Raw genomic sequence first — 5,266 nt, 5'->3', positions numbered from 1 at the left:
TAGTGTCAAATACCCGGGTGCTACCACGAGCACTAGTAAGGTACATATCAATAACATGTACATCAAATATATACTTGTTGATGTTGCCCGCCTTCGTATCTAGCAAATACTTGCGGCAGTTACGCTTCAAGTGGCCATTCCCCTTGCACTAGAAAGACTTAGTGTCAAGTTTGGGTCTAGCTTTGGGTTTCTTCATGGGAGCGGCAACTTGTTTGCAATTCTTCTCGAAATTCCCTTTCTTTTCCTTACCTTTTTGAAACTAGTAATCTTTTTGACCATCAAAGCTTGATGCTCTTTCCTGATTTCTACTTCCACAGTTTTAAGCATCGCGAAAAGCTCACGGGGTGTCTTCTCCATCCCTTGCATTTTGTAGTTCATCCCAAAGCCTTTCTAGCTTGGTGGCAGTGACCGGAGAACCATGTCAATCGCTACTTCATTAGGATTATCAAACGCCAATTGATTGAGGCGATTGGTGTACCCACACATTTTGAGTACGTGCTCAGTAATGGAGCTGTTCTCTTCCATCTTACAGCTAAAGAATTTGTCTGGGGCTTCATACCTCTCCACATGAGCGTGAGCCTAAAATATCATTTTCAACTTCACAATCATCTCATATGCCCCATGGTGCTCAAAACATTTTTGAAGCCCTACTTCTAAGTCATAAAGCATGGCGCACTGAACTATCAAGTAGTCATTAACCCGACTCAGCCAGATGTTCTTAGCATCAATACTTCCATCATCTTTCAGCTTTTCTTTCTCTAGGAACGCATTGAAATTGGATGAAGCTACAACGTGAGCCATTGTTCTACAACATATTTGCAAAGAAATTTAGACTATGATACGACCATATGTAAATTAATTATGATGGTCGCGAATGATACAACAACATCCACATCTACTGTTCAACATGTTTCAGAAGTTGTCCAAGATGAGGATATACTAAGAAAGATGGGCCTTGTTCGTCAAAATGAAGAATGCAAGGAAAACTTAGTTACCGGTTCAGTTCAGTTTCAAGTACAAGGTGAGCAAGCCAAGTCCAACACTAGCATGTTTGGATGCAAAAATATGCAAGTGCAAATTTTTTGGATGCTTTGGTCTATATGATAGCGGACGTCAAGATTCATGTCCTTTAGTATAGTCTGAAGGAGATAAAGGCCAGTCAATGTCGGTTTCGTTATTTCCTAGATTTAATCAAGGACTCTGATAAGTGCCACATGTGTGGGCTGAAGAAGGTTGTACCACACGCCCTTCCAGCAACCCACTATGACACGTCAGTCTTCAGGGGTGAAAAGAAATGATGTCAGAAGGAATCTTTTGGCTTTTTCAGACTTTAAAAATATTTTATCTCTTAAATGAAAAATCCGATTGAAAATCCATTTCACCAGTAAATTCGTTGCGATGAGGACTTCAAAACTAGATCTCATATTGATATGTTTCGACGATATTTTTCCGCAGTCAAAAGTTGCCATGTCTATTGCACATAAACTGCCATGGTGTTTACACTGAAGTTGTCATGACATCTTTTAACTACTTTTTCTTTTACGTTTAATGTAAATTTTGGCATGTTATAAAAAGGGAATTAAGAACTAAACTTGTCATGGTGAATTACTAAAATTTCCCATGATCCTTGAAATAATTTTGACATGATTCATAATTAAAAAGGAATCCGTCATCAATTACTTTAAATAGGCATGGTCAATGACTCAAATTTCCCATGAAACAGAAACTAAAATTTTCCATGATACATGAACTAAAATTTTCCATGGTTCATACAACAAATAATTTTCATGGTCAAAATACTAGAATTGCCATGGTCAAAATACTATAACTGCCATGATCTATAAACTAAAATTGCCATGATGAATTACAAAAAATTATCATGATCCATGAATTAAATTTGCCGTCATTAATTACTAAAAATTGCCATGGTCTATTAAGAAAATTTGGTGTGAAAAGTAGTTGAAATACAATGGTAGCTTTAAATCTAGAAGAAGAAAAAAGATGAAACATATCATGGCAACTTTAGTGTAAACACTATGACAATTTCAGTGTAACATCATGGCAACTTTTGGTCCTAAAATAATGTCGTCGTAATATATCAATATGTGATATAGTTTTGAAGATAACACCGAGGCGGATTTAATGATGAAAACTGATTTTTAATCAGATTTTTTATTTAAACGATAAAAAAATTAAATCCAAAAAGAAAAAATATTCCGTTGATGTCATCTGTTTGATGTGACAAAATTGATGATACTGAATGCGTTTGGACCATATTGCTTCATGCCACACATGTGACACTTATTATTTGGGTTAATCAAACAACGGTAGGAGATCACAAAGAAGGGCGCTTGTTTCCTATTTTAACTTTTACCATGCAAAGAGAAGTATCACCAAGGGGCAAGAAGAGCATGCAAGGATGGAGTCTGTTATCTTTATAAAGGCAATGGAGTCCACCTATGAGAGAACGAGAGACGTACACCAAATTCCATCATGGTATTAATTTACCATGTAGAATCATAATACTAGTTATCACGTGGCCAGATTTTTATTAGTTAATTCTTGAATTAGTTTAAATAGGATAGACATGCCATAGAGTTATTACGTCGGTTTGATGTTTTGTGCATCGCCTAAAAATATTCATATTTTAAAAATAATGTTCATGAATTTGAAAAATTATTCATGATTTCAGAAAAAAGTTCACAAATTTGGAAGATGTTCGCGAAAAAGAAAATGAAAAAAAAAGATGGACAAAGTGTTCTTGTGCTTAAAAATATATTCGTAGTTTTAAAATTATTCATGTTCTTTAAAAAAATCCATGTGATTTAAAAAGGATTACGTTTAAAAAAAAAGAATATTGATACATTAGAAAAATACACAGTTTAAAGGTGAGCTGGCTCATATGTATGAATTAGGTGTATCATTCGCATGGGATAACATGGTTCATTGATAAATGTGTCATGCGGTGGTCGAGATCATCACCTTAAGATTGACCAAGTTCGGAGCCATTGCAATTAGCTGGACACCACGACCATGATCGATGAGGGGGAAAAGGATGATACGAGACAACAAAGGTGAGGCCTTATGTTGAATCAGATATGTGGACCAGTGAATTTGAGAAATCGTTTTTGTTGCGATTGGAGCATGTGTTTTTTCTCCTATTGCAACGCACGGGAACATGTTTGCCAGTTGTTTATCATACATTTATCTCTTATGATCATGAACAATATGTTGAGTTGTGAGTAGTTGAAAACTTGTTCTTGAGGATATGAGAGAAGTCTTATTAATAGTAATCATGTGAAGTTTATCACCGTTCAATATTTTTGATATTATGTTGTATTGTTCTTACTCTAGTGGTGTTATGTGAACGTCGACTACAGAAAACTTCACCATCTTTGGGCCTAGGGGAGGGCATCATGGAGTTAGTTTGTAGACGATAGATTGTGGAACAGAGCTATGGTTAGATTTATCTTAATTACTTCTCTTGCAGTTGCGGATGCTTGCATGGAGTGTATAATCATAAGTTGGTGTTTGTTCAAGTAAGAACAATAGCTTAGCTCCGGTCCACCCACATAATACTTATGAAGGCTACTGATCCTTCGACAGCCACAGGCTGTATAGAGGGATTGGGCCCTATTGCTGTGGTCTTGTCTGCATGCATGATCTCCGCCGTTTCCGACGGTTCAACGTCGGTGCCATCTAGGAGATCGGTCACCTGTGCACCCCACAGGGCTGGCATCACTTGGGCCTTCCACAGGAAGTAGTTCCGCCCTTGTTGGCTTCTCTGTTGGTGGTGTGCCAAGGTCGAGGACCACAACACCCGAGGTAGTGGCCATGGCGATTGATGTGTTCTCTGTTTTTCTGTATTGCTAGATGATAGGGAAGAGGCTAGCGCTGTATACCATGTAAGATGGAATTATGCAAGCGTTCGCACTCCTTTGTGGAAGAGCCGCGTGAATATATTGATCGTGGGCAGGAACAACCCCTAGTTGCTACCCATCGCTAGGATTCGGTAGGTACACGAGATAGATAGATGGAGAGTTTGTTACGGGAGAGGATAGAGATAGAAGTGGTTTGATATTACATGTCGTACTTATCTCTATGTCTAACACAATGTAGCTGATTTTTTCAGCATGCAGGTGGAAAATGATCCGTCACTGCATGCATGTCTGGCCAACCCTTCCTCGTCACTTGTACTTGCAGATGATTTTTCCTTTATTCTTCTCTGCAAAGAGAGTAATTCACGCCGCATTAAGTCGTTCTGCTCTTCCACTGCACGCGTCCTCTCTTCAAATGCGCGCAGCATCTTTTTCAATTCTTCCGAGTGCTTGAGGAGGGCAGACATGCGAAGGCGGGACCGTTCCACATGCCGGCCGGACTGTCGACCGGAAGCCGCTGTCTGGACCATGTTGTCATGGTCATGTGCCATTTGCGCCCCCAAGACAGTTATCAGCTGCGACGACTGATCATGCAGCGCCTACGGAACCATCCCAAACTTGATCTTAATATAAAACTGTTGCAAGAAACGCATATGCTGTGAGACGAGGGGATATAAGAGTCATTATTTACCGATGATGTGCCGACGTTTTCCCTGGCATCGCATTCCAGCGTCATGCCGCAGACTTGATTGGGCAATTCTATATTCCGTCTGACCAATTCATTGAAAGGTCTGGTCTTATGGTGTCTTGATTCTATAGAAGTGTATATAAATAATGGTATGTCAACTGGAGATACATACAAGCCCAGGGAATTTTGGAGCACTGGATGTACATATAGTACAAATTAAGGTGCAACTGGTTTGAGGCTATATTTATTTGTTAATTGGGAACCCTGCAATGCAAGTGCACTTGACATTGGCAAGGACTTAGTGATCACCTGGACATGCTCAGTTGACCCCCAAAATTCAAGCTAAAGAGAAACAGACGGATAAGTAACTCTCATGGTCAATATTTGAAATGCTAAAAAACCACAATGACATGTTTGCAACAGTTCTAATTACTAAAGGGCTGAAGGGTTTCAAAGTGATAAACATACTTTAGGAAAAATTGCAATGCATTAACCTGAATAATACAAGTGGTCTGCGGTGATTACCAAGTCTATTATTTACTCTTTCTCAGATGTGTACATTAGCATTGTGTTAAATATCTTACTTATTGCTCTAAATATTTACTTACTACTTCATGAAGAAACAAAACATATAAGGACTGCAACAGTTTTTTACTATAAAATTTTGGTGTGAAATATCGTACTGAAATTGTATGAGAAG

The sequence above is a fragment of the Triticum aestivum genome, chromosome 3B, assembly GCF_018294505.1.
Source record: "Triticum aestivum cultivar Chinese Spring chromosome 3B, IWGSC CS RefSeq v2.1, whole genome shotgun sequence".
Lineage (NCBI taxonomy): Eukaryota > Viridiplantae > Streptophyta > Magnoliopsida > Poales > Poaceae > Triticum > Triticum aestivum.
Note: the sequence above shows the minus strand (reverse complement) of the source record.